Source organism: Asparagus officinalis, chromosome 10 (genome assembly GCF_001876935.1).
Source record: "Asparagus officinalis chromosome 10, Aspof.V1, whole genome shotgun sequence".
Classification (NCBI taxonomy): Eukaryota; Viridiplantae; Streptophyta; class Magnoliopsida; order Asparagales; family Asparagaceae; genus Asparagus; species Asparagus officinalis.
In genome coordinates this window covers 26,375,083-26,388,093 of record NC_033803.1, presented here as the reverse complement: position 1 = coordinate 26,388,093, position 13,011 = coordinate 26,375,083, and positions in this window count along the sequence as shown.

The window sequence follows — 13,011 nt, the reverse complement described above, 5'->3', positions numbered from 1 at the left end:
TCATTCCCCAAAGTTTTACATTTTTTAGAATTTATTTGATATTTTTTAACAGTGTTTTAAATCAGCAAACTGTTTTCAAAACCTGGAATTTTATATATCAGTTCACGGTCGACCGCCACAGTCGACCGCGCCTGAGTTCTTTCGCCAGTGGGCAACAGAGACTTTCACGGTCAACCGTCACGATCGACCGTGAGCTCGAGATTTTCCACGGTCGACCGCCACGGTCGACCGTCGAAGTCTCTGGAGCTTTTCCTGTTGTTTTTGTTGCTCGCAGTCGACCGCCGCGGTCGGCCGCCGTTTATCCCAACGGCTCTTTTGGTACAGAATCAGATTTCTGATTCTTGGGCTGTTTGGTCTTTTTCTTTGGGGTTTTTGCTGTTGCTTCCTCTTCCTATATAAACCCCCAAACCCCCTTCTATCTCAGCAACCAATGGGATATTTTAAACAAGTTTAAAAAAGTTTTAACAGGGGTTTAAGTTTGGTTTAAAGCTGTTTTGGTTGGTTCACAAGTGAAGGAGATCATCTACATTGTTTGAGCTTCCTTTTATTCCATCTCTCCATCTTGTTTTTCAGAGAAGAATTCCTAAACTCTATTTCTAACTATTTATTGTTTTATTCATAATTTCTATATGCTAGATTTTATTTGAGTTTAGTTGTTTTATTTATTCTCATTGTTACACACACCCACATGAGCTTTTAGTATTTACATACATAGTATATTAGGGTTGTGAGAAATTGTAACATTAAGTTGAGCTTTAATTGAGTTCTCGCATTGTATTAGAGAACAAATCATTTGTTATCTTTGTGAGATTGTAAAGTTTTCGGTTAGCTAGAAAATCGAGTGTGAGGAGAAGACGTTGATCGGTGAACATTGAAAACCGACATTATGAGTGAGTGTATACGTTGATCGGTAATCGTTGAAAACCGACATAGTGTGGTTGTAAACGTTATTCGTGTGAGCATAGAAAACCCGGTTGTGATAGTAGATTTCTCCCCGGGAGAGGGGAGCGGAGACGTAGGACGGAAGGTCCGAACTCCGTGATCACAACGTGAGTTTGAGTTTGCTTTGACGCACTTAATCTTATGTTTATATTTCTTGTCGCCATTGTCCATAGCTCATTATTTTTATCATCCATTATCTAGTTCATATTATTTACCATTGTGTTAGTTTACGTATCCTTGCATATATCATATTGTATATCTCTTTGGTAGGATATATCATCTTGTGCTAGTTTATATATCCTTGCATATATTTATCATATAGGATATATCTCTTTATTCATATTGCTTATTCTTGCTTATAACTCTTGTATATCTATCTTGCAAGAATATACTTGTTAATTAATTTTAATTGGCATTTAAATCGGATTAGATTAGCATAAGACCCTAATCACCCCCCACCCCCCCTCTAGGGTCTAACAATAGGTATTTAGTTTCTTGTGTTGATATATCATGAATATGGATGCATTTCGTTTAGGCTATGATCCAAATATTGCTCCAAAATATAGAAATTTTCCTTTTGCTCAATGGTGCTCTAAATTTAAAATATTTGTTGAATCTAGAAATATCGACTTATGGGAAGTTATTGATTGTGCTTATATTGTGCCCACATTGGAGAAATCCAAGTGGAGCAATCATGATAAGAAAATATTTATAATGAACAAGTTAGTGTTAGAATTCTTGCATAATGCTTTTGAACCATGTATTTCTAACGAACTTGCTCATTTTGATAGTGCTTACACGATTTGGAAACTTTTTGAAGCACATCAAGGAGATTTGGAGGAGATTCGACACATTGTGGCGGAATCGACTTCAAGTGATAGAGGAGCATCCTGCACACAGCCATTAGGGGATAACCCTAGTGTGGTAAGCGATTCGGAATCCGATGATGATCTATCTATTAATGAACTCGCTTGTGCATATGAGAGATTATCACATGCCTATACAAAATTGCAAAATAATTGTATTGATCTTAAAAGCAAGCATATTAGTTTAAAATCCGATCATGAGTTGTTAGCTTCTAAACTTGATGTCATTACTAAGGAGAATGCTACACTTAAAGAAAACAATGACATGCTAAGTTTAGAAAATGAAAAATTGACTTCATCTATTTCTAGCTTAACTCATGCTAATAATAATACCATGATAGAAGTAGAAATAATTAGGTATGGATTTAACAATCATTGTATATACATTTCATTAAGTCTATAAAATCATTTCATAGGGTTTCAAAACATTATTTATGTCAAAACATAAAATTTTATGTATATCACATTTTCATGTTTTGGACACACTTGCAAAATACATGAGTTTTTACAAATAGGAAATTCAATTTGAGAAATTCTTTTTCTAACATGTTCAATTTCATGTTTATAAATGTTTTCCAAAGTTTTATTAGTTTTGGAATTAATTTTTTATGATTATTTGAATTTACAAAATTAAGTTTTTAATAAGCTCATGTTCGTGCACATGTTCGTGCATGTTTTTGCAAAACAGATATGTTTTCACAATTGGGAAATGCAATTTGAAAATTTCATCATTTACATGTTTATATTCATATATATAAACATTTTCCTAAGTTTTACTAATTTTGGAGTTGTTTTGTTATTTTCAATTGAATTTACAAAACCAAGTTTTCAGTAGTTTTTTTAGAAACTGTATATCTATATTCAAACAGATATTTCTCTCAAATTAGAAATAATATTTCATAAATTCTTTCTCTAACATGTTTATCTATATGTCTAGAACCTTTTCTCAAATTTTCATAATTTTTGGAGTTTATTTACTATTTTTAATTGACTTTATAAAGTCAGATACGCAAAATTCTAGAATCTGTCAAAATTAGAAACTGTCCGTGAACAGTGCCGGACAGTGCGGTCGACCGCTACAGTCGACCGTGCTACAGTGTGGTTGACCTCCATGGTCGATCATATGCAGTCTAGAGAGTAGTTTTGTAGTTTTATTCCTCGCGGTCGACCGTCACGGTCGACCGCCGAAGTTACCGTTGTACAGTAACGGTAACTTGCTGATTTTTGTTTTTTAGTGGGTTTTTGGGGTTTTTTTTGAGTTGTTTTCTTCAAGCCTATATATAACCCTTTGCCATAACTATTTTCCATAACTAAGAGATGTTTTAAATAAGTTTTTACAATGGTTTAAGTTTGTTTAAGTGTTTGTTTACAAAATTGGGTTTGTGAAGATTGTTTCACAAGAAGAAGAGATCAACTTGGGTTTGAGCTTTCAATTTCACATCTCCATCTCTCTTGTTCTAGAGAAGTTTTTCTTAACTCAATTCTAGCTTTGCATTTATATTTGTCATTGATTATTATCTTCATTAAGCTAGATTTATATTGAGTTTACATTTGATTTTATTGTTTCTCATTGTTTGCACACACAACCATTGAGCTTTAGTATTTTACACATATTGTATATTTTGGTTGTGGGGAGTGTATCATTGAGAGTAAGCTACATTGTGTTCTCATCTATTGTAGAGAATAATTTATTTGTATTGTGAGTATTATTATGAGATACACTTTGTAATACACTTGTACACCGAGAGGAGCGTGTGGTGAGAGACGGGATCGTCCTAAGAGGAGTGGGGTAGTGCCTAGAGGTAGTTATAATTCCTAACATTTGAGGAAGACATGGGCTAGAGACCAACACTTGAGAAATTGTAAAGTGTGATTGCAAGAGTGTGAGATTGTAAAGTTTTCGGTGAACTAGAAAACCGAGTGTGAGGTGTAAACATTATTCGGGTGAGCGTAGAAAACCTGATTGTGATAGTGGAGATCTCCTCGATGTGAGGAACGGAGACGTAGGTCAAGTGGTTAGACCGAACTCCGTGATCATGTCATTTTGTTTGTGATTGCATTGGCGTACCTATCCTTGTATTCATATCTTATATCGCCTTTGTGTATTGCTCTTCATATTGACCTATCACATTTATAGATTGTTTATTTCTCCTTGTATTAGTTTATATATCCTTGCGTATAATTCACCATATATCTCATTGTTAGGATATTGCTCTTTGGTTATATTGCATATTCTTACTTATAACATATTGTATATCTATCTTGCAAGAATAACTTGTTAATTAGCTTTAATTGGCATAAAATCAGATTAGATTAGCATAAGACCCGAATCACCCCCCCCCCCCCCCCCCTAATTAGCTTTAATTGGCATAAAATCAGATTAGATTAGCATAAGACCCGAATCACCCCCCCCCCCCCCCCCCCCCCCTCTAGGGTCTAACACATTCAACACATAAGTCGTGATCTAAACCATAATAACATCAAAACATACTTGATCTATAAATCATCATATTTGCAGAACAAGAGATCAAGCAAATGGCAATTATACGTTTTATCCACAAGGATCAAAAGAAGTATGCTTAGGATAAAACAAATGAATCTCAATAATATCATTTATAACATGAAAATCTAGATAAACAATCATACCAAGCTCTTAGAGCTTGTTTCAACTCAAATTTGCATCGCAAAAGAATGTATATGCATGATAGCTATGTGAGCAACCATAAAACACTAGACATATGCAAGAATACATTATATAGCACAAATTGATGACCCATAAGCTCAAACACATAAATATCATCATAAAAATATTTTACAATGGTCTCATAAAGCACAAACACATTGTTTAAACCAAAATAAACCAAAAACTTCATAGTTCAAACCAAGATTACAAATCATATGAGAATCATGAACTATGGTTTTAAAATTCAAAAATAAATCATTTTTAATTTTTCAACAATGTAAATGTACATATAAATGAAAATGCTTTCTTTTAAAGGAAAGTATGAGTGGTTTTTTAAAAAAAAATCTTATCAATTTACATTATTATATGAAAATGTGAAATCAAAAAAATAATCCAAAAATATAAAATAAACACAATCAATTTTGTTTTGGCACCCAACCAATTTTGGTCCCAGCAAATTTAGGGACATGACCCCTATCATTTAAGCTCAATGTCATTTGGTTATGATCCCATTTGGACACATTTAGTGAACTAACACGGTCAAAATAATAGTTGTGCAAATAACCCTTCCGATTACAATATGTGCAATGAAAAGGTTGAACTGAATTATGTTGACCTAGTGGTGGTGTACGAAAATCATTTGTAAACATATATTGTCTTTTAAATTCATTTTGCAAATGGGAAACTCTTTTCAAATCAAAATAAAATTTGGTCAAATGACCAAAACGAACATAACAATCATACTTATACACATGAGCATATTTATGATGAGCTTTATGAGCATGTGTATGTGCATGATGTGATGATGAAGCTTTATGAGATGCACATGTAGTTGTGTTATTAATTTTAGAGGGTTTATGTGCATCAAAGAAAAACTTAGCTAAATGTCCTTTACGACCGCAAATTATACACTTGTAAATTTTTCTATATATGTGTGCATAGTGAGTGGATGATTTTGAATTATTTGACTTGACTTGGCACAAATATTCATAAGCTTCTTATGGTTGTCAATACATTTAGTAAGAGTTGAATCTAAGGAAGAAATACAATCTTTAACATTATTCAACTCATCATTTGTCACATTTGCATTGGCAATGGAAGTAGATGAAACATAATTATTTATGAAAGAATTTAATTCATTTCTAATATTTTCTACTTCTAGCATGGAATTATTTTTCTCAGGAGTTAAGCTAGTTATAGATGAGTTCAAATTTTTATTTTCCAAATTCAATTTATCATTGTTTTCTTTAAGTATAGCATTTTCTTTAGCAATGATATCAAATTTGGATTCAAGATTCTCATTATTGGATTTTAACTCTACATGCTTGCTTTTCAAGTCAATAAAATTATTATGCAACTTGGTGTAGACATGCATTAATCTATCATATGCACATGCGAGTTCATTAATAGATAATTTACTTTCGGAATCCGAATCGCATACCACACTAGGGCTATCGCCTAGTGACCGAGTGCATGATGATGATGTTCCAACTTTACTTGAAGTCGATTCCGCCAAAGCGTGTCGAATCTCCTCCAAGTTGCTTTGATGTGCTTCAATAAGCTTTCACACCGTGTAAGCACTATCAAAATGAGCAAGTTTGTTAGAAATACATGGTTCAAAAGCATTAAGAAAAAATTCTAACACTAACTTGTTTATTGTAAACATCTTCTTATCATAATTTCTCTACTTAGATTTCTCCAATATGGGCACAATGTAAACACTATCAATAACTTCTCACAAATCAATATTTTTAGATCTAACATATAGTTTAAATCTAAAACACCATTGAGCATAAGGGAAATTAAAGAATTTAGGAGCAACATTATTATCATAGCCTAAACTAGGTACACCATTCATGTTCATGATATATATGCAAGCAATATAAAATTATCAAAACTAGATTAGTAATATATCAAAATGAGGATCTTTGACTCTAGGCGATTAAGGCACAAATCAAAGAGCATCACGCTCTGATACCAAATGAAATTACCCTAGAGGGGGTTGAATAGAGTATTTGCTAATCTAATCCAATATTGATGCTAATTTAAAACTAATTAACAATTTATTCTTATAAGTATGATATACAACAAATTATGAGCAATAATATGTAATATAAACAAAGGGCGATATAAATATGAACACAAGATGCAAATGAGATAGTACGCAAATGATAATCACAAACACACAATATGATCACAAAGTTCGGTTACCCTCGACCTATGCCTTTGCTCCTCACTCTCGAGGAGAATCTCTACTATCACAACTGGTTTTCAATGTTCACCGAAAATGTTTACAACTCACACAATCTCGGTTTTCTAGCTCACCGAAAAATCTCACAATCTCTCACAATGTAATCACACACTACAACCTCAAGTGTTGGTCTCTCATGTATCGCCTCCCTCAAGTACTCGGATTTATAACCTCTCTCTAGGCTTTACTACCGATACCACTCCTCTTGGTATCGACCACGTCTCTCACCACACACTCCTCTAGGTGTACTTGTGTATTACAAAGTGATCTCATAATTAAACACAAGAAAAATGTTTGTTCTCTACAAGATATGAGAACTCAATGTAAGCCCACACTTAATGTTACAAACTCACCACCCTAATTATACTATGTATGAAAATATTTAAGCTCAAGTGGGTGTGTGTAAACAATGAGTGAAAATAAAATATAAACTTAATTAAAATCTAGCTTAATGAAAATGATAATCAACAATTAATATAAATACAAAGCTAAAATTGATTTTAGCAAAACTTCTCTGAAAATCAAGAGTGAGAGAGATTGAGATTGAAGCCCAAACATGAAAGAAATAATCTCCTCCTCTTGTGAAAACTTTTCACATAAACACTTGTAAAACAAACTCTTAAACACCCTTAAACCCTTATTAAAATTGTTTTAAAAAATTTCTTAAGTGGTTGAAACAAATGCCCAAAAACCAAGAAAATATCACAAAACAATAAAATCTGAAAAACTAGCCGTTATGCCAACGGTCATCTGTTCGGTCCACCGGATGATACTGGTCGGTTGACCGAAGGGTGTCCATCAGTCGACCGAAACAAAGTTGTCGCTTGACTGAGGAAACTTGAGAAACAAAGTTGAAAAAACTGATTCTGGTCGGTCGACCAGCAGGGCTTGTTCGGTCGACCGAAAACTAACATATAGGATTTTCAAAAACTGAATTGCAGAAATTTAATTTTTAAACACCATTTAAAAATATCAAAAAATTCAAAAAATATAAAACTTTGAGAAATGTTTATAAACATAAAAATGAACATGTTACAAAAAGAATTTTTCAAATTGCATTTCCTATTTGTAAAAACTAATTATTTTACAAAATAGTCCAAAACATAAAAACACAACACACTTGTTTTCGTTATTTTGACTTAAACTAAAGTTTGAAAACTTTTGTATGGCTTTATAGACTTAGAAAAGGATATAAACTAGTATTATCAAGTCTATAAACTAAGAACACAAAGTTTTATCAAAAATACACATATGTTATGCAATGAACATGATTTCATTGAATTCAAACATGTTAATTAATAAAAGCACATATAAACATGAAACAAATATGTGTATATATGATTATATTCATTTGTTTCATATTTATGTGGCTAAACTTGAAAGCATGAAAATGATAAAAACTTAATTTTGATAAAAGCCATTTCAAGCACACTTTGAAAAACTTTCTAATGGATTGATAGACTTTTAGGAAATATGTAAAACATTGTCATTTTATCTATAATCCAAAAACACAATATATTAAACAATAAGTGTGTGTGTATGAATAATTTGAGTTTTAAGTATAACCACACAAAGTATAATACTAAAACATTATTGTAGAACCCCGTAAATTTTTATATATGAATATATATGAATTATTAGTAAATAAATAATTCTTAGTTAATAAATAGCTTGAGGTCATTGATGTACATGATAACAAGTTATTTGAGATGATATGAGAGTATGGGTGTAGAGTTTTGTGTGTTGGTTTTGCAAATAAGCAAAACATGCACAAAAACTGAAAATGTCCAGATCAGTCGACACATCAGTCGACTGACTGTATCAGTCGACACATCAGTCGACTGATGCGCTGATTTCCAGTTTTTACAGGTTTCGGGTCTGTTTTGTTTTGATTCGGGTTTGGGTCGGGTTTAAGGGTTCATATATAATCTCCTTCACCCGAAATCATCCCCTCTCCTCTTCAGACCAGAGAAACCCTAGCCCCCTCTCTTCTCTCTCAAACCCTAGGATAGTTCTTGGTGATTTTGGGGCGAAATTGGAGGATTTTCGTCGGGATCTTCAGTTTGCAGCGAAAGGAATCACTCCCCCTCAGATCCAGGAGCTCTTCATCACCTCAGAGGCGAGTAACATCTCGTCCAACCTTGTCCCATTCTTTTTAAATGTTTTCAAATGGTTTTATTGAGATCTCTTTGGCCTAAAACGTATTTTGAGTACAAAGATTGGGTTTTTATTGCATGTAACATGAAGATGTACATTTTCAGTATAATAAATAACCTACCAATGTTTGGTAAATTTAAAATCCAGATCTGAAATGTTTTAAAAGAGATTTAACATGGGTTTTGTTTTGAAAAGTGTTTTTAAAACATAAATACTTATGTTTAGAGTTTTATTCATGTATATGTATGTGAAAGTTATGTTTCAGTTAGTCCATACATGTTAATATTCGTATGATTCATGCTTGGAATTGATGGGGATGAGTTTGGATCAAATTTTTGGCATATAAGAACCTGTACAGATTATCTGCAGTCTGTCGGTCGACTGATCAGTCGACCGACGGGCAAATTGTTCAGCCATCAGTCGACTGATCAGTCGACTGACGGGCTGATTCTGCTTTCTCAGCTTCTCGGTCGACTGGTCAGTCGACTGGCGAGCTGAGGCTGTGCTGTCTGAGCTCCATCAGTCGACGTATGAGTCGACTGACGTCATCAGTCGACACATCAGTCGACTGATGAGCTGTTTTACAGATTCTTGATCTGTTTAAGTTGTCTTTCGGGGTCGCCTCGGTAACCTGACCCTAGTTTATCACGTTAATGATTTATCTGTGCATGTGGGTTGACTTTTGACATGAGTTTAGACATGTACATCGGGATGCGTGCGGGTTTAGATTTGGTGTATTTTTACATGTATGCAAGTGATAAATTACATTTCCTTCATTTATAGTCTACGTGTTGGACAATACATTATTCTGATCCATGTGTTGGATACTTACCATCTTGGTCCATGTGTTGGACATGCATTCTATTCAGTCCATGTGTTGGACCTACATCACTTTTAGTCCATGTGTTGGACATTTTTGCCAAACCTTGAGCATGGTACACATTTGAGTTTTGGAACACGACTTTTTGATACCGTTAAGACATGATAGCTACCTAGACTGGGAATGACACTTATGTAGAATACGACTTGATATTTTATGGCATGGGACACCACATGATACTCTACTTATGTTCTGAGATGGGTTGTCTTTCCTTTTATTTATTTTCTGTTCACGTATTAGACTCCGGGTTTGGTACTTAGGGATTTTCAATTTGGGATACAAGGTATATATATGAGGGTTTCCTTGTTTGGATTATTTCGCTCGACGTACCTATGCCCGTGTTGAAACTTCCTAAGTACTAAAGCCCATTGTTCATTTCTAGGATAATTGCCTATATATATATCTATATATATGTTTTGTGATAACTGTATTTTCTTATACAACGAGCCCTATTCCCTTGGGGTTGGTTGTGATGTTGCTCGCTAGCGCTTGACGCTCGTTGTCCCTCCCCCTTTCAGGTAACGAGCCAGGAGCCCGGAGAGTCGCAGGTTGATGGCGACACACCTTAGTGTTTAGCTGTCTAGTTCTGTTCATGTTGGAGCTCCATTGTAGTTTTTATTAGACATTTGACAGTATTGTTCTAGAAGTTGTAAAGGCTATGTGCCTTATTTCCTTCTTGTCAGACATTTGTATATGAGACTTGTTGAGTATTCCAGATTTATCTACTCAGATTTTGGCTATGTATTTCTGTATTGTTGGATGATGAGATATTTATGTGACTGTTATCATTTCATCAGTATTCCTTGTATAACCTTTTACCTGTTTTGTACCTACACCAGTTATTGATTCTACTAGACAGATGTTAATTGTGATGGTGAAACATGTTATTGCACGGTGTGGTGCATGGCAGGTTTGACATTCTTGGTTTCACCTTGGACTGCAGCCTTGTGTGAACCCAGGGGCGTCACAATTATACCCAAGGAATTGATCTTCAATAAAGCTCATCTTGGTTGTGGATGAAGCTTGGAAGTGCAATTTGACTTTGAATAGTAAATAGCTTCATTCCACTTTTCCGCCAACCTCCATTGGATGTGATCGTGAAAACACAAGTCCAACCAACCTCTAACTTCAATGTTTGTTTAGAATATCTAATGAGCAAACACAAACACTAGACAAACAATGTTAGGGATTGTTTGTAAATCATCAAAACAAGATTAGAGATATAGGCTCATAAACATGAGACCTAACAAAGTTTTCTTTTGGGGATGTAGAACCTTGATGTTCTCAGAATGACTTATTGTTGCCTTTGAATGATCCAAGACTACATCCGGAGTCACACGTTTAGAACTACCCCCTTGCGAGTGTGAAGTCTTAACGTGCTCATGGGCTTCAACACGTACCCCCAGGCTGGAGGTGACAGGAATTCTCCCATAAGGGGAGGCATCCTTGCCCCTTTTGTGCATATCACATGAACAAGTACATTGAGGTGTCCTGATTTGTTTGGAGACAATAGGACACCTTTGAGCAACAATTGGCTTAATAGGAATCTGTGTACGACACCCAATCTAAGGAGCTACTTCGGTTTTCATCAGTGCTTTACCTCGATCTTCGTAGATAGGACCAAAACGATCCGCCATCGTGATTTTGAACTTTAACAGGTTAGGGCTGACCTAAGACTTCAGTGGTGGCGTGGTAGAGGTGGTCGCAGCAGATGGACCAGGAGCGAACGTTGACGTAGGCAAAGAAGAGGCCGCGAAGACTTTTCTTTGGACGAGACCGTTGATGGCGTCTCTACCAAAGCTTTGGGCGAGACAGCTGGGACTGTCTTGACTAAAGGAGATAGTTCCTACTATCTCTAAACTTTGTTTCCGCATGATCTCAGACTTTGGAATCCAAACTTTGCGGGATTTTGGTGGTTCTTTGGTCACCGCTTTCTTCTTCATTTCTTGTGCCTTTTGCACAAGGGCACGAGCATGTGCGGCACGTGCGATCCATCCTCGTCGAATAAGTACTTTTGACAAGAATCCATTCTTCGATTGATGGCTTGGAGGAAGTGATAGTAACTTGTCATTGAGGCGGTTGGATTATCCGACGCTTCCTAGAATCCAAGTCTGCATAGTAGCGAACTCCATCCATTTGCTCCAAAGCTTTTGAAGCTGATGAGTGAGGCATTGATGTTTCCTCTGACGAACCCTCTTCGTCAGAGTTGGAGAATTTTTGTCAGACGACTCATTAACTGGGGAGGAGCTATTGTGAGCAGAGCCTCTGACTTTGTCGATTACCGAAGTAGCATTGTGAGGGGAAACATCAACAACGATTGGGCGAGAGTCGTCACCCATAGCCTTCATCAGAGTAGAAAACCAGAAAACCTTCTTCGAAGACGAAATCTTCCTGCACTTGCGAGGAGAGGAAGACCTTGATGAAGATGAGGAGAGATACTCCTCAAACTTAGCTTGGTCAAATTCTTATTCGACCATTGAGTCGACCAGGGTCTTGATCGGCTGCGACACTCCAGTCTCGACACCAAGACTGCTGGCTCCCACTATGGTTTCTAGCGTATTTACATCGGGAATGATTTTTATTGCATAATCCATTACAAATATTTCAAGGGAAACGAAAGAGTGAGCCTTACACACGTAAAACTTCTCTTTACAATAAAAAAATATTGATGCTCTCTAGTAACACACACATAAACTCCTATTTAGTAGCTCCTTCTTGCATGGGATCTTTGCCTATGCCAGGGATACGTAATCCGTGGACCACCGATTCAACAATCCAAGTTGGATGTGAAGAATGTTGAAAGTTGATGTTTCGACGGGGAAACAAGAACATAAGTGAATATCTTAAGAAGTAAGATGAACACTCTTCTCGAGATCAAATCTAAGTTTGAATTCGAGGAAACACCAAAGAGCACTTGTGATTGCTTGAAGGTGGTGAAAGACTATCTCTTTTGCTCAAAATTCGCCAAAAGCTCATCTCTGCTTTTAGATATTCGTCTCTCCTCTTCACAAGTGCATAAGAGAGGTATTTATAGCCATTGGAAGCCGTAACTGTCGAAAGGGAGTTGAAACAAATGGTGATCTTCATCCCCTTTGGGTGAGACAGTGCTTACTGTCTCAGCCAAAGGGGTGGTTCCAGCCCTTTTTGTGACTACTACCCACTCTCTTAAATTGCGTTAATTGCTGCGTTTTTCGAGGGTAGTGGGTGTCTCTCATGGATACACTATCTCGGC